Source organism: Heterodontus francisci, chromosome 5 (genome assembly GCF_036365525.1).
Source record: "Heterodontus francisci isolate sHetFra1 chromosome 5, sHetFra1.hap1, whole genome shotgun sequence".
NCBI lineage: Eukaryota > Metazoa > Chordata > Chondrichthyes > Heterodontiformes > Heterodontidae > Heterodontus > Heterodontus francisci.
This window is the reverse complement of record NC_090375.1, coordinates 29,344,285-29,369,713: the sequence shown is the minus strand read 5'-3', so window position 1 is coordinate 29,369,713 and position 25,429 is coordinate 29,344,285. Positions and strand designations below refer to the sequence as shown.

The following is a 25,429-nucleotide window of genomic DNA, read 5'->3' as shown; positions in this document are numbered from 1 at the left end:
TTGAAGGTCTGTGCTAGGGTGGAAGGCAGGAGAGATTAAATAACAAAAGGGATGTTGATGCAAGGCGAAAGGAGATAGTAATGGGTCAAGTCAGCAAACACAAGATGGGTCTGGAGGAGGTATAAATGGGAATAGTGAAGTCATTTCCAACAGCTTTTGTCTGAAAAAAATGGGGGCAAGCTTATGATCTGATATTGTTGAACTCAATGTTGAGTCTAGAAGATTATAAAGTGCCTGATCGAAAGATGAGGTGATGCTCCTTGAGCTTCCATTGAGTTTTATTGGAACACTGTAGGAGGCCGAGGTCAGAGTTTAAAAAAATTCATTCATGGGATGTGGGCGTCACTGGCATTTATTGCCCATTCCTAATTGCCCTTGAGAAGGTGGTGGTGAGCTGCCTTCTTGAACCGCTGCAGTCCATGTGGGGTAGGTACACCCACAGTGCTGTTAGGAAGGGAGTTCCAGGATTTTGACCCAGCGATAGTGAAGGAACAGCGATACAGTTCCAAGTCAGAATGGTGTGTAACTTGGATGGGAACTTGCAGTCCGAGTGGGGCAGAGAATTAAAATGACAAGCGACCCAAAACGTGGGGTCACGCTTGCGGACTGGTGGAGGAGGTATATAAAGTGATCACCCAATCTGCATTTGGTCTCCCCAGTGTAGAGGAGACCTCATACTGAGCAGCGAATACAGTATAATAAATGGAAAGAAATGCAAATAAATCACTGATTCACCTGGGAGGAGTGTTTGGGGTTCTGGATGGTGGAAAGGGAGATGGTAAAAGAGCAGGTGTTGCATCTCCTGTACTAGCATGGAAAGCTGTAGGAAGGGGAGGGGCTGCTGGGGGTGACTGATGAGTGGACCAGGGTGTTGTGGCGGGAATGGTCCTTTCGGGAGGATGAAAGGGGACAGAAAAACAAGATGTGTTTAATGGTGAGAATCATGATGGAGGTGGCAGAAATGACAGGTGATGATCTGTTGAATATGGAGGCTGATGGGGTGGAAGGTGGGACAAAGGGAACCCTATTGTGGTTCTGGGAGGGAGGGAGGGGAAGGGTTGATGGCAGAAGTATGGCAATTGAAACAGATACGGTTGAGGGTGCTATCAACCACAGTGGAGGGAAATCTATAGTTGAGGAAAAACATATCAAACACTGGTATGGAAGGTTGCAACAGAACAGATGCGATGGAGATGGGAAAATTGAGAGAATGGAATAGAGTCCTTAAAGGAAACAAGGTGGAAGGAAGTGTAGTCGAGGTAGCAGTGGGAATCAGTGGGCTTATAGTGGATGTTGATCGATAATTTATCCTCAGAAATGGAGACTGAGAGATTGAGGTTCTGAAGGGAAGAGTTGGAGAGGAAAGGTGAAGGTGAGGAAAGGAAATTGGAAGCAATGTTGATGAAATTTTCCAGTTTGGGCAATAGCAGAAAACGGCAACAACATAGTCATCAATGTACCAGAGGAAGAGGTGAAGTAGGACCTGAGTAGGACTGGAGCAAAGAATGTTCCACATATCTCATGAAAAGGCAGGCATAGCTTGGTTCCCATAGCAACACCTTTTATTTGGAGGAGGTGGATGGAGTCAAAGGAGAAGTTGTTCCTTGTGAGAACAGGTTTAGTCAGGTGGAGGAGGATGGGGACTGTTTGGGTCTCTGTTCAAGTCTCTGTTCAAGGAAGAAGCGGAGGGCCCTAAGGCTATCCTGGTGAAGGATGGAGGTGTAGAGGGATTGAGCATCAATGGTGAAAAGGAGATGGTTCGGGCTAGGAATCTGGAAACTGTGGATGTAGGTGGGAAGAGATGGAACAAGGAATGCAAAAATGGAGTTGAGATAGGGAGAAATCAGTACTGTGGGGCAAGAACAGGCTGAAAAGATGGGTCTACCAGGGCAGTCCTGTTTGAGAATCTTGGGAAGGAGGTAGAAGCGGGCTGTGTGGGTTTGGGATGATGAGGTTGGAGGCTGTGGTGGGCTGTGTTGAGGGAAGATTCCTGGCTGAAGAAGTGGGCATGGAGGCAAAGGCAATGGGAGAAGAGGCCAGCATCGTGCTGAGTTTGATATTCAGCAAAGGTCTAAGCTTCATTTGCTTATGCCCCCATCTAAATCAATTTTGAGCTTGGTGGACACTTTTTCATCTACAGAATTCTCATTCCACCCGGACCACCCCACCCCACCCCACCGTCTCTTACCCTCTCTGGACCTTTCAACAACTCAACGTATGTTCAAGGAACAGCATCTCATCTTTTGATGGTGCATTTTACAGCCTTGTGGACTCAACATTGAATTTAACAATTTCAGTTGATAAGCTCTGTCCCCATTTGCTCTGCCCCCATTTTCTCTGCCAGTAGCTGTTCGTGAAGATTCTATTTCCCCATTTACATCACCAGACCCAGCATTTGTTTCTTTACTTGTCCCATTACTATCTCCCTTTGCTTTGCACCATCATCCTTTTTATTATTTAATCACTCCTGCCGTCCATCCGATCATAAACCTTCCCTTGCCACCCCGCTTTCCCTGCCTCTGTTCTTGCTTGAAATCTGATTTATCTCTTTTTCCAGTTCTGACTATTTCATAGAATCTGACAGCACCCATCTCCCTCCACAGATGCTGCCTGTCTAAATCCCAGCATTTTCTGTTTTTAATTTGAGATATTAAGACAGGTGACCAAAAGCTTGGTCAAAGCGGCAGGCTGCAAGGGCTAGCTGCTGCTGTGCACACTGTGCTCTGTGTATCTGTATGTGGTGGGGGTCAGGAGGGGTCAAAGTGCCATCATGTGACTGGGCCCCCCACGCCTGCGCAGTGATGCCCAACCAGTAAAGCCCCTCCCCCAGCAGCAGGCCGCGGCCGGCGGCGCCTCGGTATGTGGATAAACATCGCCGCCACTCCCAGACCAGGTAAGATGCCGGGTTTGTTGTTGGGAAAGGAGGGCGGTTTAAAATAAAAAAAGCTGGAATAGGTGTGAGGTGGAAGGAGAAGGAGCGGTGACGGTTATACAGGCCTCACCCATGTACAACCATGTTTAATTGGAAAGGAAACCCAGCCCGCCTTCGGTGAGGAAGAAGGAGGGAGGCCCTGTATCCGCGGCACAATAGTCCACACTCACTGCCTCCCTCCCCGGCTTCGAAGGACGGATTTACCCTGAGCCAATTTCCCCCCAAATGGGGGAATTCCCGCTCGCCGCAGCCCCCCGGAGCGCCGGCGGTGCTGCATTTTGGTCCGGGGCACACTTGTTCCACCTTCCCCCCCCCGGCCCCACAATTAATTTTTTACTGGGGAGGGAAGACCCTGATTAAACCCCCTTTCCTCCCCTCCCCCGACCCCCACCCCGGTGGACCCAGTCACACAACCACAGCTGCTTTCTGCGATCTGGACCCTGTCCTACATTAAAGTGCAACCTCTTTCCCCCCTCCACCTTTCCTTCACTGGATTTCTTTTCAGGGCGAAGGTGCGGATTTTTAACAAATACCAAAACGCAATCCTTGCACTTTAGTCCTTTCGAACCCTCTTGCCAACTTTTTTTAAAAAAAACTTATTTTTAAAGTAAGGTGTGAAATATCGCCTTCCCCATTTGTGTACCTGTTGGTAATTCGGGTTTCTTGTGATTTTTTTTCCTGCAAACTTTGTTCAAGAAATTGTTTTTTTAATATTGTAGTAGGCATTGTAAGCAGCAAAAAACTGTTTAGAATGACACTGTATGTGTAGGGAATTCATCTGAAATGTTGCCCCTGATTATTGCCACTGCAGCTGGGTTTTATGGTCAGTATTTCGAGATAGAGGTTAATGTTAAGAATTATAATTTTGGAGATTGGGTTTGTTAGCATTGCACGTTGAGACCTGAGCTGAAATTGGTGCAGTTACCTCTGCATTGCTTGTGAAAAATCCCTAAGAACTAAGTGAGTGGCTAACATGGTAGATTGAGTTTAATGTCATCCAATTTAGAGCTTAGCACGACACATTGGAATATTTTTCTTAATAGTGAGCGATGACAAATAAAGGAATTTGGCTGCTGATGTGAAGGATTGCATAGGTACAAAAGAGGCTAATGGTTATTAATCTTAGTTTGGAGAGTATTGGAATTCAAAAATATGTAAGTGATGCTCCAATTGTACAGAGCTATGGTCTGATCCCAAGTGGAGTGCTGCTTTTAGTTTTGGGCACCATGCTTTGTGAAAGGTATATTGATCTTGAAGTGGGTATATTGAGGGAAATGGAGCAAAGGTGGTAAATGGAGTTGAGGTACAGATCAGCCATGATCTAATTCAATGGCAGAACAGGCTTGAGGGGTTGAATGATCTCATGTACCTTTGACATTGAAGATCCCTGAAAGCAGAAACTGCTTTAAACCATCCCAAAAATGCTTCATCAGTGACTTTCCCTCCATCATATGCTCAGAAGAGGGAATGCTCGCTGATAATCCAACCATCTTCCCTTGATGTTCAATGGCATTACCATCACTGAATCCCCCACTATCAACATCCTGGGGGACACCATTGACCACAGACTGAACTGGAGCAGCCACATAAATGCTGTGGCTACAGGAGCAGGTCAGAGGCTGGGAAGTCTGTGGCACGTAGCTCGCCTCCTGTCTCCCTGGTGCCAGTCCACCATCTACGGGGCACAAGACAGGAGTGTGGTGGAATGCTCTCCACTTACCTGGATGGGTGCAGCTGCAACAGCACTTGGGAGGCTCAACACCATCCAGGACAAAGCAGCCTGCTTGACTGGCACCCCACCCACCACCTTCAACATTCACTCCCTTCACCACCAATGCACAGTGGCAACAGTGTGTACCTTCTACAAGATGCACTGCAACAACTCACCAAGGCTCCTTTGACTGCACTTTCCAACCCCACGACCTCTACCAACTAGAAGGACAAGGGCAGCAGATGCATGGGAATACCACCACCTGCAGGTTTCCCTCCAAGCCACGCACCATCCTGACTTGGAACTATATCGCTGTTCCTTCCCTGTCACTGGGTCAAAATCCTGGAACTCCCTTTCTAACATCACTGTGGGTGTACCTACACCCCAAGGACTGCTTTGGTTCAAGAAGGCAGCTCACCACCACCTTCTCGAGGGCAATTAGGAATGGGCAATAAATGCTGGCCTAGCCAGGGATGCCCACATCCCACGAACGAGCGAATAAAAAAAAAGTTTTTTTTAAAGGTGGATTTATGCAAAAATGTCTGTTCGCAATCTTGGTATGGTATTTGCCCCCCCGAGATGAGCTGTCAGTCACACATCCACGCCATCAATCAAACCATCTATTTCCATCTCCGTACCATCACCTGTCTCTGCCCTGCATCAGCTCTTCTGCTGCTGAAACCCCTGCCCCTGCCTTTGTTACCTCCAGACTTGACTATTCCAATGCGCTGTTGGCTGGCCTCCCATATTCTACCCTTTGTAAACTTGAGGTCATCCAAAACTCTGTTGTCTTTGGTCGAACTTGCACCAAATGTCATTCACCCATTACCCTGTGCTCGCTGACATCCATTGGCTTGCAGTTAAACACCTCCTTGATTAAAAAAAATAATAATTCTCATCCTAGTTTTCAAATCTTTCCATGGCCTGACCCCTCCCTATCTCTGTAATCTCCTCCAACTCTACAACCCTCTGAGATATGTGTTCCTCTAATTCTAGCCTTTTGAGCATGGCTGATCTTCAGCTGCCTAGGTTTTAAGCTCTGGAATTCCCTCCCTAAACCTGTCAATCTATGAATGATCTGAGTTGCAGTCTGCACAGCCACCAACCTACAACAACAGCAACTTGTATTTATATAGCACCTTTAAAGTAATGAAACATCCCAAGGCGCTTCCCAGGAGCATTACAAAACAAAGTATGATACTGAGCCACAAAAGGTGGCCAAAAGCTTGGTCAATGAGATAGGTTTTAAGGAGTCTGTTAAAGGAGGGAAGCGAGGTGGAGAGTTGTAGGGAGGGTATTCCATAGCTTGAGGCCTAGGCAGCTGAAGGCACGGCCACCAATGGTGAAGCGATCAAAATCAGGGATGCACAAGAGGTCAGAATTAGAGGAATGTAGATATCTTGAAGGGTTGTGGGGTTGAAGGAGATTATAGAGATCGGGAGGGGCGAGACTATGGAGGGATTTGAAAACAAGGATTAGACCTACTGTACAAACCCAAGAGTTTAGACTTGGTTGAAAAGAAGAGGCTCCAAGATCCATATGGACTGTTTATTGGCAAAATAAACTGGCACATTGGTTGTTGGGATGTGTAGCAGGGTGGCATTGGCATAGTGGGCCAGACAGATTTCGTCCACCTTGGTCATTACTGGCCACTGTTTACATACGACCTCCTATTGCCCTGCATTATTGTCATTTGGGAAAGAGGGTAGGATGAACTGCACAAATGGTGTTGCCTGTCGTTTGGGAGATCTTGAGTAACAGATCATTCCCTGGTTTAAAAACCTTGAGTAAAATAAAAGCAAAATACTGCAGATGCTGGAAATCTGAAATAAAAACAAGAAATTCTGGAAATACTCAGCAGGTCTGGCAGCATCTGTGGAGAGAGAAGCAGAGTTTTCAGGTCAGTGACCCTTCATCAGAACTGGCAAAGGCATTTGCCAGTTCTTAAAAACCTTGAGAGCTGACATGCCCAGACTTTGGGCTGTTTGGGTTGAATGCATTGATGATTACTGTGGTGTCTGGTCTGATGACGTTGATGTCCTGTTTTCTATAATTTCCTCTTCATTGTTGTGAGACTCAAAATCCCAGTCGTCTCCTGGAGGAAAATTGATGTGTGCCTATTTTTGCAGCGGAAAAGACTGAGTAGGAGTTTTCATTTAGACCTGGCTTAGGCTCGGCAAGGTGATTGAGCCCAGATGGATGATGTAAGGATATCCCATGTCTTTCAGAAGATGCTCTGCTAAAGAAGTGGAGGAACCAATGCGTCCTCGCTTTGTCTGGATAAATGCTTTGAGGACCCCAGAATCGATAAGAGTAGATTGAAGGAGGCATGTGGTGAGTTGGTGGATCTATTGTAAGAAGGTAATGAAGCACTTTGGAACAGGAGTCAGCCATTTAGTCCCTTGAGCCTGTTCCTTCAATCAATGAGGTCATGGCTAATCTGCACCCTTACTCCATGTACCTGCCTTTGCCCCATATCCCTTAACATCTTTGGCTAACAAAAATCTACCTATCTCAATTTTAAAATTAACAATTTATTTAGTGTCAGTTGCTGTTTGCGGAAGAGAGTTCCAAACTTCTACCACCTTGTGCCTGAAGAAGAGTTTCCAGCTTTCACTCCTGAAAGGTCTGGCTCTAATTTTTTGACCGTGCTCCCAGAGCTAGTTTTTCCCAATCTATCCCATACGTTCTCCTTAATATCTTGAAAGCTTCAATTAAATCCCCCCTTAACTTTCCACATTCCAGAGAATACCACCCTAGTTTGTTTAATATCTCTGCGTAACTTAACCCTTGGAGTCCAGATATCATTATAGCAAATCTACGCTGCACTTCCTCCAAGACTTTCCCTCAAGCAAGACTAAGGGAATTGTTCGAACCCTCTGAAGCAGTGTCCTAAAGTCCTGTACTCACTATGGAAACCAATAGCTTGAACCAGTGCCAGATGTTCTGTCAAAAAGCACCCAGTAAACTGTTAACAGAAAATAATCTACATGGGGTAGAGGGGGTACAAATACACAGATCACGGAAAGTTGCGATGCAGGTCAATAAGGCCATAACAAAAACAAACTGAGCATTAGGGTTTACTTCTGGAAGGACAGAAAAGAAAAGTAGTTATGCTGAACTTGTATTGAACCTTGGTTAGACCATACTTCGAATACTTTATACAATTCTGCTTGCCATATTTTAAAAAGGACATCAAGGCATTGGAGAAGGTGCAAAAAAAATTTACAAGGTTGATGCCGGAACTGATAAGTTATCCCTTTCAGTAAAGGATGAACAGGCTGGGTCTCTTTTCTGTTGAAAAGAGAAGGCTGAGGGGTGGATGAATCGAAGTATTTTAAAATTATGAAAGGTTTTAAGAGCGAACACAATGTTTCTAATGTGGGCAAGATCAAAACTAAAGGCCATCAGTATAAGATAGTCACCAAGAAATCCAAATGGGGAATTCAAAAGAAACGTCTTTACCTAGAGAGTGGTGAGAATGTGGAACTCGCGACCATAGAGAGTGATTGAAGTAAATATTGATGCAATGAAGGAAAGGTTAGTTAAGTGCATGAGGGAGAAGGGAATAGAGAGTTACGCTGATAGTTTCATGAGGAAGGATGGGAATAGGCTTGAGTGGAGCATAAACACTGGCATGGGCTGGTTGGGCCGAATGGCCTGTTGCTGCGCGATATATTCGATGTAATACATAACTGTTTCTGTAAATACTCTAAGGGCGCTAAGTATTATTGCAGGATAGGAAAAATGACTGGTGCGCTAGGGCAAAGCATGCCATTTTATACTTTGTGTTGGAGAGTCCTTCCCATGTAATGTCAGCTCCCAAGCATCTTAGAGGGATATCATCCTCTTTACATGATTTTGTTTCTTAATAGGTTGTGTCCTGGTGCTGATCTACTCCAGAAGTATGTGGAGGAATTAGCTTATAGAACTAATCCATAGAATGACTTCTCAAGCTTTGTCATTTAGATTTATATATTCTCAATCATTCTTTTTCCCCCAGGTTGTACACAGCTAGTTATATCAGATTTATTTTATTGGGGACTAGTATATACTGTATATATTTTCAGGCAGACCTTTTTGAAGGATCAGTGCCCTCAAACTCTGGAATGCACTTCTGTATTATACTGTATGATACATGCAGAAGGTGTGAGAGCTGTGGCTCGGTGGGTAGCACTCTTGTCTCTGAGTCAGAAGATTGTGTGTTTAACTCCCACTCTAGAAACTTGAGTACAAAATTTGAGCATATAATCTTAGTTGACACAAAATTGCAGTGCTGAGGGAGTGAGCAAGTTGGGACTCTTTTTCTCAAGCAAAGAGAAGACTGAGTGTTGACTTGATACAGATCTTTTTAAGATTCTGAAAGAGTTTGATAGGGTAGGTGTAGAGAGAATGTTTCCATTTGTGTGAGACCCTCAGAGCTTGGGGACGTAAATATATATTAATCCAATAGGAATTCAGGGGCAGCTTCTTTACTCGGAGAATTGGAATGTAGAACTCGCTACCGCAAGGAGTAGTTGAAATGAATAATATAGATGTATTTAAGGGGAAGCTGGATAAACACATCAGGGAGAAAGGAACAGTTGATGGGTGTTAGATGAAGAAGGGTGGGAGGAGGCTTCTATCCTGTTGGATCAAATGGCCTGTTTCTGTGCTATAATATGGAATACTATGTTCTTAGTAATTCTTTATAAACCAGGAGTAAGAGGAATTGATATAATTATACAGTTGCCACTTGATCATTGAAAATATTTGATTTTAAATGGTTAGCAGATTCTAATGAACATAAGAACGTGAGTAAATTATTCAGTCTCTCAAGCTTGCTCCATTCAGTTGTATTGTGGCTGATCTGTATTTTGACTCTTATTTATTTGCCTTGGTTTCATATCCCTTCTTACCCTTGTCTAACAAAAATCTATCGTTCTCAGTTGTGAAATTTTCTATTGACCTAACCATGACAGGTTTTTGAGGGAGTGAGTTGCAGATTTTCACCATCTTTTGTAAAGAAGTGCTTCCTGACATCACCCCTGAACAGCCTAGCTCTAATTTAGTGGTTATTCCCCTTGTTCTGGACTTCCACACCAGAGGAAATAGTTTTTCTGCCCGACCCTATCAAGTCCTTTAGTCTTAAACACCTCAATTATATAACCCCTAAGTCCTCTATACTCGAGGGAATACGAACCAAGTCCTTGTAATTTAACCCTTTTAGTCTAAATGTTATATCTATCCAATAGTAGCCAGAGAATCACCTGCAGTGCCTTTTTCCTCTTCCTGCACCGTTATCCTCTCGTGTGCCCTTGGGGTCCCTCCTATATCTCAGCTACATGCTGCCCTCAGTTACATCATCCAAAAACACCGACAGTTTCCACATCATGCAGAAGACTCCCAGCTATACCTCATTTCCACTATCCCTAAATTTTTTAACTGCTGGTCTGACATTCAGTACTGGATGAACAGAAAATTTCTCCAGCTAATTATTGGGAATACTGAAGCCATTGTTTTTGCTCCCTGCCGCAAACTTGGCTTTGTAGCATTTAGCAATCTCTCTCCCTGAACAGCTGTTTGAGACTGAACCAGACTGTTTGCAGCCTTGATGTCATATTTGACCTTCCGACCACATATACATGCCATCACTAAGACTGCCTCATTCTACTTCTGTAGTATTGTTTGACTCTGTCCATGCCTCAGCTCACCTTCTGCTGAAACCCTCATCTATGCCTTTGTTACTTGTAGACTTGACTATTCTCATGCATTCCAGGCTGCCCTTCCACGTTCTACTCTCCATAAACTTGTAATCCAAAACTGTGCTGTCCTTGGCCTAACTTGCACCAAGTTCTGTCCACCCATCAACCCTGTGCTTGTCGACCTACATTGGCTCCCAGTTAAGCACCATCTCGATTTTAATATTTTCGTGCTTGTTTCCAGATCCCTCCATAGCCTCGCCTCTCCCTATCTCTAATCTCCAGCCCTACAAACCTCTGAGGAAGTAAGTAGCATGGAGTACTGCTTTGACAGAGTACTTAACTCGGGGAATTTGGTGAGTGAGGGGATTTGGCAGTCAGGAGGAGGCGCTGTTGTGGTTTTTTACAGAACAAAGAGTGGTCCGAGTGAGGGCGACAGCGAGAGCTGAAGTCTAGAGACATTAATTAGGTGAGCAGGGAGGCATTTATCTGTGTTAGAGACTCAGTGGCATTGAGTGGACCTGGATGTAAACTGAGTTCAGCAACCGAGGAGTTAAAGCTGGGGAGAGAGCCTCCATGTTTCTTTGGCCTCCTTATCTCGAGAGACAATGGGTAAGCGCCTGTAGGTGGTCAGTGGTTTGTGGAGCAGCGCCTGGAGTGGCTATAAAGGCCAATTCTGGAGTGACAGGCTCTTCCACAGGTGCTGCAGAAAAATTTGTTTGTCGGGGCTGTTACACAGTTGGCTCTCCCCTTGAGCTTTTGTCTTTTTTCCTGCCAACTGCTAAGTCTCTTCGACTCGCCACACTTTAGCCGTGCCTTTATGGCTGCCCACCAGCTCTGACGAACGCTGGCAACTGACTCCCACGACTTGTGATTAATGTCACAGGACTTCATGTCGCGTTTGCAGACGTCTTTAAAGCGGAGACATGGACGGCCGGTGTGTCTGATACCAGTGGCGAGCTCGCTGTACAATGTGTCTTTGGGGATCCTGCCATCTTCCATGTGGCTCACATGGCCAAGCCATCTCAAGCGCCGCTGACTCAGTAGTGTGTATAAGCTGGGGATGTTGGCCGCCTCGAGGACTTCTGTGTTGGAGATACGGTCCTGCCACCTGATGCCAAGTATTCTCTGGAGGCAGCGAAGATGGAATGAATAGAGACGGCGCTCATGGCTGACATACTTTGTCCAGGCCTCGCTGCCATAGAGCAAGGTACTGAGGACACGGGCTTGATACACTCGGACTTTTGTGTTCCGTGTCAGTGCGCCATTTTCCCACACTCTCTTGGCCAGTCTGGACATAGCAGTGGAAGCCTTTCCCATGCGCTTGTTGATTTCTGCATCGAGAGACAGGTTACTGGTGATAGTTGAGCCTAGGTAGGTGAACTCTTGAACCACTTCCAGAGCGTGGTCGCTAATATTGATGGATGGAGCATTTCTGACGTCCTGCCCCATGATGTTCATTTACTTGAGGCTGATTTAGGCCAATTTCATTGCAGGCAGCCGCAAACCTGTCGATGAGACTCTGCAGGCACTCTTTAGTATGAGATGTTAAAGCAGCATCGTCAGCAAAGAGGAGTTCCCTGATGAGGACTTTCCGTACTTTGGACTTCGCTCTTAGACGGGCAAGGTTGAACAACCTGCCCCCTGATTTTGTGTGGAGGAAAATTCCTTCTTCAGAAGACTTGAACGCATGTGAAAGCAGCAGGGAGAAGAAAATCCCAAAAAGTGTGGGTGCGAGAACACAGCCCTGTTTCACGCCACTCAGGATAGGAAAGGGGTCTGATGAGGTGCCGCCATGTTGAATTGTGCCTTTCATATTGTCATGGAATGAGGTGATGATACTTAGTAGCTTTGGTGGGCATCCAATCTTTTCTAGTAGTCTGAAGAGACCACGTCTGCTGACGAGGTCAAAGGCTTTGGTGAGATCAATGAAAGCAATGTAGAGGGGCATCTGTTGTTCGCGGCATTTCTCCTGTATCTGACGAAGGGAGAACAGCATGTCAACTGATCTCTCTGCACGAAAGCCACACTGTGCCTCAGGGTAGACGTGCTCGGCCAGCTTCTGGAGCCTGTTTAGAGCGACTCGAGCAAAGACTTTCCCCACTATGCTGAGCAGGGAGATTCCACGGTAGTTGTTGCAGTCACCGTGGTCACCTTTGTTTTTATAGAGGGTGATGATATTGGCATCGCGCACGTCCTGAGGTGCTGCTCCATGTAATGACAACAAAAGCAACATCTGCAGAACAGTTATAGTGACGTCCCAACCAGGGAAGGAGCCGATTGGTGAGTAGCTGTTAAGTGTTTCCAGCTAATAGTTTAGCAAGTAAAGGCATGGCAGGGAACCTCTGGCCTGTGGAATACATTCTGCGCTATCTGGAAAATCCTGGGCGCTTCTTGTGGCCTGGATGACCACACGTGTAGGAGGTGTTGTCAGCTAGAGCAGCTTAAGCTCTGGGCTTTGGAGCTTGAGCAGCAGCTGGAATCAGTATGGGGCATCCGCGAGGTTGAGAGCTTAATGGATAGTGCATTTCTGGAGGTGGTCACCCTGCAGCTCAAAAATGCGCAGGCAGAGAGGGAATGGGTAACTGCCAGAAGGACAAGGAGGACCAGGCAGGCAGGGCAGGGATCCTAAGAGTGCATCTCGCTCTCCAACTGGTATTCAGTTCTGAATACTGGTGAGAGTGATGGTTCCTGTGGGGAGTGCAGACAGAGCCAAATCCATGGCACCATGGATGGCTCAGCGGAGCGGGAGGAAAAAAAGAGTGGTAGGGCATTTGATAGTGAGGGCGCTTCTGCGGCCTCAGACATGACTCCAGGATGGTATGTTGCATCCTTGTTTACCAGAGTTAAGGATGTCACTGAGTGGCTGCAGGACCTTCTGAGGAGGGGGAGGTGGAACAGCCAGAGGCCATGGTCCATATTGGCACCAAGACCAGCAGAAAGAGGGATGAGGTCCCGAAGGCCGAGTTTAGAAAACTCGGAGAGAGAATGAAATGCAGGACCTCAAAGACAGTAAAAAAAGGATTACTCCTGGTGCCACGTACTAGTGAGTACAGAAGTAGAAAGATAGAGCTGATGAATGTGTTCAGAGAGATGGTGTAGGAGGGGTGGGGGGGGCTTTAGATTCCTGAGGTATTGGGATTGCTTCTGGGGTAGGGGGACCAATACTAGCCAGGTGGGCTGCACCTCAATAGGACTGGGACCAATATCCTTGTAGGGGGTTTTGCTAGTGCTGTTGGGAAGGGTTTAAACTAGCTTCGCAGGTGGATGGGAACCTGAGAGTAGATTCAGAAGGGAGAGGAGAAAAGTTGGAAATGGAAGTGTGTTTGGAGGGCAGAGCAAACAAAGGTTAGAAAATAGACAACAAGGGAGTTTGGCAGTTCTGCGTGGTATGTACTTCAATGCAAGAAGACTGTGGAATAAGGCAGATGAGCTGAGAGCACAGATTAACACGTGGAAGTATTTTGAGATATGGCTGAAAGGAGGGCAGGAATGGCAGCACAGCATTTCAGGTTACAAGGTTTTCAGATGAGATAGAGATGGGGATGAAAAAGGAAGAGGTTGTGATATTGATTAAGGAACCAATTATAACTGAGGAGGGATAATATGATAGAAGGATAATGTGATGGAAGGATCATCAAATGAGGCTCTATTGTATGAACTGATGAACAAAAAAGGGGCAATCACACAACTGGGAGTGCACTTTCGGCCCCCAAACAGCCAGAGGAAGATAGAAGAGCAAATATGTAAGCAAATCTCAGAAGTGCAAAAACAATAGGACAGTAATAAGTGGGGGATTCCAACTACCTATTATTAACAGGGATCGCATTAGTGTGAAAGGTACAGAGTAGGCAGAATTCTTAAAATGCCTTCAGGAGAATTTTTTTAGCCAGTATATAGCAAGCCCAACAAGAGGCGCGGGGGGCGGGGTAGTTCTGGACTTTGTTTTAGGGAATGAAGCTGGGCAGGTGGAAGGGGAGCACTTTGGTGGAAGTAATGAGAATTCAGTTAGATTTAGGGTAGTTCTGGAAAAGGTCAAAGATAGACCAGGAATAAAAGTTTTCAATTGGAGAAAAGCTAATTATACTAAGCTGAGATATGATTTAGCTAAAGTGGACTGAAAACAGCTACTAGAAGGTTAATCAGTGTGAGATCAGTGGGAGGCATTCAAGGAAGCGATAATGAGGGTTCAGAGCAACTATGCTCCCTTTAAAAAAAAAGGGTGGGACTAACAAATCTAGAGTCCGCTGGATGTCGAGGGGAGTGACGACACCTTGAAGGAGTGCAGTCCTGACTGTGGCACCAATGGGTGAGGGCAAAACAAAGAGTAGAAGTGCAGTCATTATATGAGATTCCATAGTTAGGGAGACATACGAGTGTTTCTGTAACTGTTGTCGTGAGTCCCCTTGGTGTGTGTTGCCTCCTGAAGCTGGTGCAGAATATTCTGCAGGGGGAACGGAGTGATCCAGAAGTTGTCGTATCCAACATAGAGAGAAGGTATTGAGATTCTATGCTCAGATTTTCAGGAGTTAGGGAGGAAGTGAAAACGTAGGATCTCTAAGGTAGTAATCTTTGGATGACTCCCAGTGGAATGTGCTAGCTAGAGTAGAAATGGGAAGATAGGGATCAATGCATGGGTTGAGGCATGGTGCAGGATGAAGGGCTTCAGATTCCTGGGACATTGGAACCAGTTCTGGGGCAGGAGGCGACTATTCAAAAGGGACTGGTTGCACCTCGACAGAACTGGGACCAATGTGCTCACAGGGAGGTTCACTAGTGTGGTTGGGGAGGGTTTAAACTGAATTGGCAAGGGGGTGGGCACCAAAATGTGGAAAAAGAAAAGAGGGATAAGTTGCATAAAGGAGTGTGTGTTGGATAGCACTCGAGAAGGACCTGGTACAATATTAGATAGGATCAGACTAAGAAGGGCTATGTGGAATACAGAGGCAGGTTTACAGTGCATGTATGTAAATACACAGTATGATAAATATGATTGGTGAGCTGCAAATGGAAATTGTGTGGGAATATGATGTACTGGTAATAATGGAAATGTGGCTTAAAATGGTGAGGACTGGGCTCTCGATATTCAAAGAAACAGTGTTCATTAAAGATAGAGAAGGAAAAAGGGAGGCGGCAGTACTAACCAATGTTAGAAAGGGAGGATGGCCTTGAGGGGGGAAAGACAGAATCCATTTGGTTAGAGTTAAGAAGCAAAGAGGGTGAGAGAGCAATAGAGGAGCAAATCTGAAAGGAAATCACTGATGTGCAAGAACTGAGGAGTGGTGATAGTGGAGGATTTTAATTACCCAAATATCGATTGGGATAATGTTAGAGTGGAGGGGGAGGAATTTCTGAAGTATGTTCAGAAGTATTTCCTTGACCAGTATGTTCTCCGTCCAACTGGGAAGGAGACATCTGGTGCTCAGGAATGAGGTGGGCCAAGTGTCTGTGGGGAACACATGGGTAAGAATGATCATTGCATCAGAAGGTTTAGATTAGTAATAGAGAAGAGCAAGGAAGAATCTAAAGTCGAACTAAATTGGGTGAGGGCTAACTTCAATGGGTGAGAGGGGATCTAGCCAGGTTAAAATGGAACCAAGTTTGACAGGAAAAACTATCAGAACAATGGGTAGTGTTTAAGGAGCAGATGTTTCATGTTCAGACTAGGTACATTCTAACAAGGGTGAAAGGCAGGGGAACTAAAGCCAGGGCTCCATGGATGACGAGGGCAATAGAGAATATGGTGAAACAAAAAAGAGGATGTATGCTGCATGTCAGGTGAATTCTTCAAGCAAGAACCAGACAGAATATAAAAATATAGACAATATTTAAAAAAAAAGCAAAGAATGACTAAAAGGAGGGAAAAATTAGAGTACGAAAGAAAGCTAGCTAGAAATATAAAAACAGTAAGAGTTTCTATAGATATTTTAAAAAGAGTTAAAGTGAGCATTGGTTCTATAGAAAGTGAGTCTGGGGAATTGATGGAAAATAAGGAGATGGAAGGTGAATCGAACAGGTATTTTGCCTCAGTCTTCACTACAGAGGTTACAAGTAACATCCCAGAAATAGCTGTAAATCAGGAAATGGAAGGGAGGGAGGAACTCAAGAAAATTACTGTTACCAGGGAAGCGATACTGAGCAATTTGTTAGAGCTGTGGGTCCTGATGGACTTCATCCTAGGGTCATAAAAGAAGTGGCGAGTGAGATAGTTGATGCATTGGTTTTAATTTTCCAAACGCCCCGAGATTCGGGGAAGGTTCCATGAGATTGAAAATAGCGAATATTCAAAAAGGATGGGGAGAGCAGGAAACTACAGGACAGTAAGCTTAACATCTGTCATACGGAAAATGTTAGAAGCTATTATTAAAGATGCTATAGCGGGGCACTTAGAAAAATTCAAGGTAATCAGGCAGAGTCAACATGGTTTTGTGAAAGGGAAATCATGTTTAACCAATTAATTGGAGTTCTTTGAAGAAGTAACATATGCTATGGATAAAGGGGAACTGGTGGATGTACAGTACTTAGATTTCCAGAAGGCATTTGATAAGGTGTCACATCAAAGGTTATTGCAGAAAATAAAAGCTTATGGTGAAGTGGGTAACATACTGGCATGGATAGAAAATTGGCTAGCTAATAGGAAGCAGAGAGTAGGCATAAATGGGTCATTTTCTGGTTGGCAAGAGTGGTATGCCACAGGGATCAGTGCCGGGGCCTCAACTTTTTACAATTTATATAAATGACTTGGATGACCGGACCGAAGGTATGGTGGCTAAATTTGCTGATGACACAAAGATAGGTAGAAAAGTAGTTTGTGAAGAGGACATAAGGAGGCTACAAAGGGATATATTTAGGTTAAGTGAGTGGGCAAAGATCTGGCAAATAAAGTATAATGTGGGAAAATGTGAAATTTTGCATTTTGGCAGGAAGAATAAAAAAGAAGCATATTATCTAAATGGTGAGAGATTGCAGAGCTCAGATGCAGAGGGATCTGGGTTCATGAATCGCAAAAGGTTACTATACAGGTAAAGCAAGTAATTAGGAAAGCTAATAGAATGTTATCATTTGTTGTGAGGGAAATTGAATACAAAACTAGGGAGTTTATGCTTCAGTTATACAGGGCATTGGCAAGACCGCATCTGGAGTACTGTGTACAGTATTGGTCTCCTTTATTTAAGGAAGGATGTAAATGCATTGGAAGCAGTTCAGAGAAGGTTTACTAGACTAATATCTGGAATCGGCGGGTTGTCTTATGAGGAAAGGTTGGACAGGCTAGTCTTGTATCTGCTGGAGTTTAGAAGAGTAAGAGGTGACTTGATTGAAACACATAAGATCCTGAGGGGTATTGACAGTGTGGATGTGGAAAGGATGTTTCCCCTTGTGGGAGAATCTAGAAATAGGGGTTACTGCTTAAGAATAAGGGGGTCGCCTATTTATGACCGAGATGAGAATTTTGTTCTGAGGGTTGAGAGTCTTTGGAACTCTCTTTTTCAAAAGGCGGTGGAAGCAGAGTCTTTGAATATTTTTAAAGCAGAGGTGGAGAAATTCTTGATAAGCAAGGGGATGAAAGGTTATCGGGGGTAGGCGGGAATGTGGAGTTGAGGTTACAGTCAGATCAACCATGATCTTGTTGATTGGCGGAGCAAGCTCAAGGGGCCGCGTGACCTATTCCTGCTCCTAATTCGTATGGTCATATATTCGGCACATGAAGTATGTTGAGAGGGGAAGTGAAGAGGAAAATAAGACTGACAGAGAGAATATGTGAATAGAATGGCAGTCAACATAAAAGGGAACCCAGCACATAAATAGACAGTGGGTAGTAAGAAGTGGGTGGAGCCTATTGGAGACAAAGAGGGTGATGTGGCTCAGAGGCACAGGGGAAGGCTGGAATATGTAATGAGTACTTTGTATCAGTGTTTACTAAGGAAGAGGATGCTGACAAAATATCGGTAGAAGTGGAGATGGTAGAGGTCGTGAATGGGGTGAAAATGGACAGCACCGGTGTGCTGGAAAGGCTGGCGATGCTTAGAGTGGACAGATCACTTGGTCTGGATGGCTTGTATCCCAGGTTGATAAAGGAAGTTGGAGTGGAGATAGTGGAAGAGCTTGCCATCATCTTTCAATCTTCCCTAGATACGGGAGAGGTGCCAGATGATTTGAGAGGCAAATATGACACCCTTATTCAAGAAAGGTTGCAAGGACATTCCGAGTAACTACAGGCCGGTCAGTTTAACATCCATGGTGGGTAAGGTTTCAGAAACAATAATTGGGGAAAAAAGCAGCAGCTTGGAGAGGTTTGAGTTAATTAAGGAGAGGCAGCATTGGTTTGTAAAAGGTTAATCTAATTGAATTTTTTGATGGTGACAGAGAAGGTTGATGAAGAGAAAGCAATGGATGTTGTCCATTTGGATTTTAAGAAAGCATTTGACAAAGTACCATATAAAAGGCTGGTTAACAAAATTGAGGCTCATGGAATAGGAGGGTCAGTGTCAGCTTGCATAAAAATTTGGCTTAAGAACAAAAAACAGCACGTCTGGGTAAATAGTTGTTTTTCAGACTGAAGGATGGTAGACAATGGTGTTCCCCAAGGTTCAGTGCTAGGACCACTGCTTTTTTATATGATATATATATATAAATGACCTAGATATTGGAATAGAGAGTAAAATTTCAAAATTTGCCACTGGTACCAAACTTGGCGGAGAGGCGACAGGATGATACCAATCAACTGCAACAGGACGTAGGCTGGCAGAATGGGCAGACAAGTGGCAGATGAAATTTAAAACACGGGTGAGGTGACGCATTTTGGCAGAAGGAATAGAGAGAGGCACTGCCACAGTTTTAAAGAGTGTACAGGGACAGAGGGACCTGGGCGTGCGTGTGCATAGATCTTGGAAGGTGACGGGATATATTGAGAAAGTAGTTTTCAAAGCTTATGGGATTGTGGACTTTCTAAATAGAGGTACAAAAACAGTGAAGTTATGCTGAACCTGTATAAAGCTCTGTTAGGCCACCACTAGAGTATTGCATCCAGTTCTGGTCGTTGCACTTGAGGAAAGATGTGAGGGTCCTTGAGAGGGTGCAGAGGAGATTGAACAGAATGTTTCCAGGGATGCGGGATTTTAGCTACAAGATTAGGTTGGAGAAGCTGGGGTGGTTCTCCTTGGAGCAGTGGTATTTGAGGGGAAGTTTGGTAGAGGTGTGCATGATTCTGACAGGTTTAGATAAGGTAGACAAAGTAAAGTTGTTCCCATTAACTGATGGTGCAAGGACTAGGGGAGACAGATTTAAAGTTTTTGGTCAGAGATGCAGGGGAGATTTGAGAGAGAATTTTTTAATGCAACGAATACTAACGACCTGGAACTTACTGTCTAGGAGGGTGGTGGAAGCGGAGACGATGAATGATTTCAAAAGGAATTTGGATGGCCGCCTGAGGGAAATAAACTTGCAGTGCTGTGAGGATAGAGTGGGGAGTGGGACTGATTGGATTGCTCTACAGAGGGCCGGCATGGACATAATGGGCCAAATGGTGCCCTCGTGTGCCGTCATGACTCTCTCTCTGTCTGAGAGGATGAAGAGAAAAAGGAAGCTTATGACGGATGATACCAAGGGCTCTATACTGTAGAAAACTTATAGGAGTATAAAAAGTGAAATTAAAATGGAAATTTGGAAAGCAGAGGGCATGAAAAAAAAAATTGGCAAGTAAAAATCAAGGAAAACGCATTGATTTCTCTTATAAATAAAGAGCAAGAGGATAACTAAAGAAAGAGTAGGGCCTATTTGGGTCCATGAGGGTAACCTGTGTGTGGAAGTGGAGGACATTGGTATGGTTCTTAATGAATACTTTGTCTGTTTTCACATTAGAAAGGGACCATACAGACATTGCAATCAGGGAGGAGGAGTGTGAAAGATTAGATGAAATTATCGTCGTGAGAGAGGAAGTATAAAGGGGTTTAATATCTTTGCAAGTAGATAAATCCCCAGGCTTGGACGAAATGTATCCTAAGCTGTTAAGGGAAGGAAGAGAAGTAATAATGGAGACTCTGACCATCACTTTCCAATCCTCTCTGGCTACAGTTATGGTGCCAGAGGACTGTAGGGCAGCTAACTTACCATTGTTTAAAAAAGGGAGAAAGGAATAGACCGAGTAATTACAGGTCAGTCAGCCTAACCACAGTGGTGGGAAAATTGTTGGAAAAAAAATCTTGAGGGACAGGATAAATCCTAATTTAGAAACACATTGATTAATCAAAGATTTGTTAAGGGAAGGTCGTGACTAACATTTGGGGCGGCGCAGTGGTTAGCACCACAGCCTCACAGCTCCAGCGACCCAGGTTCAATTCTGGGTACTGCCTGTGTGGAGTTTGCAAGTTCTCCCTGTGTCTGCGTGGGTTTTCGCTGGGTGCTCCGGTTTCCTCCCACCACCAAAGACTTGCAGGTTGATAGGTAAATTGGCCATTATAAATTGCCCCTAGTATAGGTAGGTGGTAGGGGAATATAGGGACAGGTGGGGATGTGGTAGGAATATGGGATTAGTGTAGGATTCGTATAAATGGGTGGTTGATGGTCGGCACAGACTCGGGCCGAAGGGCCTGTTTCAGTGCTGTATCTATTAAAAAAAAATGATGTAAGTTTTTGAGGTATTGAAGAGGGTCAATGAGAGTGGTGCCTTTGATCTATATGGATTTTATCTATAAGGATTTTAGCAAGGCCTTTGATGAGGTCCCACATAGTAGACTGGGCTCAAAACTAAGAGCCCATGGGAACCAAGGCAAAGTGGTAAGTTGGATCTAAAATTTACTCCGAGGCAGGAAGGAAAAGGTAATGGTTGATGGGTGTTTTTGTGACTGGAAGACTATTTCCAGTGAGGTTCCGCAGGGCTCAGAACTAGGTCCTTTGCTTTTTGTGGTATATAGCAATGATTTGAACTGGAATGTTGGAGGTATGATGCAGATGATAAAAATTGGCCATGTGGTTGATAATGAAGAAAGCTGTAGACTGCAGGAAGATATCAGTGGACTAGTCAGGTGGGTGCAACAGTGGCAAATGGAGTTCAGTTTGGGGAAATGAGGTAATGCATTTGGGGAAGGCTAACAAGGCAATGGAGTTCACAATAAATGGTAGGATACTGAGAAGTGTAGAGGAAGAGCAGGACCTTGGAATGCATGTCCACAGATCCCTGAAGGTGGCTGGACAGGTAGATAAGGTGGTCATGAAGGTAAACAGGATTCTTGCCCTTATTAGCTGGGGCATAGAATGTGAGCTTGGAGGTTATGCTGGAACTTTGTAAAACCCTAGTTAGGCCACAGCTGGAGTTCTGTTCACTGCAACGGAGGAAGGATGTGATTGCATTAGAGAGAGTACAGAGGAGATTTACAAGGATGATGCCTGGTCTGGAGAATTTTAGTTATAAGCAAAGATTAGATAGGCTTGAGTTTTTTCTTGGGAAGAGACGAGGCTGAGGAAAGCCCTAATTGAAGTGTGGAAAATTATAAGGGGTTGAGATAGAGTGGATAGGAAGGCCCTATTCCCCTTGGTTGAGGGGCCCATATCCAAGAAGCATAGATTTATGGTGAGAGGTAGGAGGTTTAGAGGAGATTCGAGGGGAAATCTTTTCACCCAGAGGGTGGTGGGGATCTGGAACTCACTGCTTGAAAAGCTGGTGGTGGGAGAAAAACTCCTAACATTTATAAAGTACTTGGATATGTTCTTGAAGTGCCGTAATTTACAAGGCTACAGACCGAGAGCCGGAAAGTGGGGTTAGGCTAGATGGCTACTTGTTGGCTGATGTGGACATGATGGGCTGAATGGTCTCCTTCCGTGCTGTCAGTTTCTATGATTCTATATCTGTACTCAAATTTTGGCCTTTTGAGTCTCCCTGCTTCGCCACTGGCAGCTATAGTTTCAGCTGCCAAGACCCTAAGCTCTGGAATTCTCTCCCTAAACCTCTCCACCTCTCTTTCCTCCTTTTAAGATGCTCCTTTAAAACTTACTTCATTGACTGAAGTTTTAGTCATCTGCCCTAATATCATATGTGGTATGGTGTCAAATTTTGCATGAGAATGCTCCTGTGAAGCACCTAGATGTTCTACTATGTTAAACATGCTATATGAATGCAGGTTGCTGTGGGTGAATATGCGCGGCATCCTCTCCCAAGGCCAGTATATCCTTACTGAGATGTGGTGCCCTGATTTGAATCTAGTGCTCCCATTGTGGTCTAACCAGAGGTCTGTACAACTGTAGCATAAATTCCAGCTTTCATACTCCAGCCTCCTTGAGCCAAAGGGTAACGTTGCATTAGCTGTGAACTCACACCTTTTCTTCCCAGCAATTTCTGAGCGATAGTTAGTTTGTGGATTGCTGCAGATAAATAACATGCCCTGTTCAACAAATGTATGCAAATGTGCTGTACAAAAAATCTTAATTTTTAAATTTGGACACGAAGCAATTTTCATTCCTCAGTGTTATGAATGGATTCCAATCTTTGACTTTTTGTATTACTCAGTATATCGAAATTAATCTGTGGCTAGCACAGATCCTTATTTAGTCATAGAGAGATACAGCACTGAAAAAGGCCCTTCAGCCCACCGAGTCTGTGCCAACCATCAACCACCCATTTATATTAACCCTACATTAATCCCATATTCCCTACCACCTACCTACACTAGGGGCAATTTACAATGGCCAATTTACCTATCAACCTGCAAGTCTTTGGCTGTGGGAGGAAACCGGAGCACCCGGCGGAAACCCACATGGTCACGGAGAACTTGCAAACTCCACACAGGCAATAGCCAGAACTGAACCCGGGTCACTGGAGCTGTGAGGCTGCGATGCTAACCACTGCGCCGCCCCATTTGTAGAGTGGAATGAGTTTTGAGGTTATCATGGAAGTTGAAGTTAAATTAGGTGATCATGTATTCACTTATAATTTAATTCAGTGTATTTGCTGTCAAAAAACATGCAGTTCCCTGATGGTTTGATGGGTAAAAGCACTGTTTAATATATGTGATATAAACCTGCAAGTCTCTGCTTTGATTTCTGTGCTGAGTAAGTTGATCTCAGCAGGGCAGCAATTTTTTGGTTGCTACCATTGACCTTGTCGCTGCTTTGCTAGGGATGGAGTAAATGGACTAGAGTTCCCACTCTAATTGTTAATAGTGGCATCTGCTGAAAAATTCATATCTGGATGTCCGTGGAGAACATGATTGTGCTCAGCTGTGATGTTCTTCATGGTCTGTTGACTTTCTCTCTAAGACATAGACTCTTAAACTGACATGAAAAATGGCCACTTAAAATACTGTGATGTTTTATCACAGTATCACAGAATTGTTACAGTGCAGAAGGAAACCATTCGGCGCACCGTGTCCATACCAGCTCTCTGAAAGAGCAATTCATTCGGTTCCATTCCCCCACCACCTCCGTGTAATGCTGCACCTTCTTCCTTTCCATATAACAATCTAATTCCCCTTTGAATGCTTCAATTGAACCTGCCTCCACCTTACATTCAGGCAGTGCATTCCAGACCTTAACCACACTCTGATGAGTTTTTCCTCATGTTGTTTTTGCTTCTCTTACCCATTACTTTAAATCTGTGCCCTCTCAGTCTTGATCCTTTCTCGTGTGGGAACAGTTTCTCTCTATCTACTCTGTTCAGACCTCTCATGATTTTGAATACCTCTATCAAATCACCTCTCTGTCTTCTCTTCAAGAAAAGCAGTCCTAACTTCTCCAATCTATCTTCATAACTGAAGTTACTCACCCTGGAACCATTCTCGTGAATCTTTTCTGTACTCTCTCCAATGCCCTCACATCTTTGCTAAAGTGCGGTGCCCAGAACTGGATGCAGTACTCCAGCTGAGGCCGAACTAGTGTCTTATACAAGTTCAACATAACTTCCTTGCTTTTGTACTCTATGTCCCTATTAATAAAGCCCAAGATACTCTATGCTTTATTAACCACTCTCTCAACCTATTCTGCCACCCTCAGTGACTTATGCACATATACACCCAGGTCCCTCTGCTGCTGCATCCCCTTTAGAATTGTACCCTTTATTTTATATTGTGTCTCCATGTTCTTACCAAAATGAATCACTTCACATGTCTCTGCAATGATCTTCATCTGCCACCTGTCTGCCCATTCCACCAACTTGTCTATGCCCTTTTGAAGTTCTACACTATCCTCCTCACAGTTCACAATGCTTCCAAGTTTCGTATCATCTGCAAACTTTGAAATTGTGCCCTGTACACCAAGGTCTAGGTCATTAATATATATCAGGAAAAGCAAGGATCCCAACACTGTCTCCTAGGGAATTCCACGAGAAACCTTCCTCCAGCCTGGAAAACATCCATTAATCACCACTCTTTGTTTCCTGTCACTCAACCATTCCTGTCACTCAGCCAATTCTGTATCCATGTTGCTGCCATCCCTTTTATTCCATAAACTATAACCTTCCTCAGAAGTCTGTTGTGTGTCAATGTATCAAGCACTTTTCGAAAGTCCATGTACACCACATCAACAGCATTGCTCTCATTGACCCTCTCTGTTACCTCCTCAAAAAACTCCAGCAAGTTAGTTAAACATGATTTTCCCTTAAGAAATCCGTGCTGCTTTCCTTAATTAACCTGCATCTGTTCATGTGACTATTTTGTCCCAAATTATTTTTTCTGGACATTTCCCCACCACTGAAGTTAAACTGACTGACCTGCAGTTGCTGGGCTTATCTTTACACCCTTTTTTAAACAAGCTTGTAACGTTTGCAATTCTCCAGTCCTATGGCACTACCTCTGAGTCTAAGGAAGACTGAAAAATTATGGCCAGTGCCTCTACGATTTCCACCCTCACTTCCCTCAGTACCCTTGGATGCATCTCATCTGGTCTTGGTGCTTTATTCACTTTAAGTACAGTCTATCTAATACATCCTCTTTGTTGGTGTTAAACCCTTCTAGTGTCGGAATTACCTCCTCTTTCACCATTGCCTGAGTTGCATCTTCCTTGGTAAAGATCGATGCAAAGTATTCATTTAATACCTCAGCTATGCCCTCTGTCTCCATGTATAAATCCCCTTCTTGGTCCCTCATCGACCCCACTCCACCTTTACTACCTTTTTACTAT

At 44.4% G+C, this 25,429-nt stretch overlaps 1 protein-coding gene across 9 annotated transcripts in view; it reads left to right on the top strand.

Moving 5' to 3' along the window:
• ralbp1 (ralA binding protein 1) overlaps nucleotides 1-25,429 on the top strand; it is a 113,217-nt gene that overhangs the window by 34,230 nt on the left and 53,558 nt on the right. For 2 of the 9 annotated variants that reach the window (XM_068031251.1, XM_068031255.1), the window contains exons 1-2: nucleotides 2,788-2,893; nucleotides 6,872-6,977. The exons of 1 other annotated variant lie outside the window; for it this stretch is intronic. The gene's annotated coding sequence lies outside the window, so the exon portion shown is untranslated. Of the gene's footprint in view, nucleotides 1-2,787; nucleotides 2,894-6,871; nucleotides 7,005-12,492; nucleotides 12,608-25,429 lie in introns of those variants that run through there. 6 more of the 9 variants (XM_068031252.1, XM_068031253.1, XM_068031257.1 and 3 more) reach the window with 5 other exon arrangements.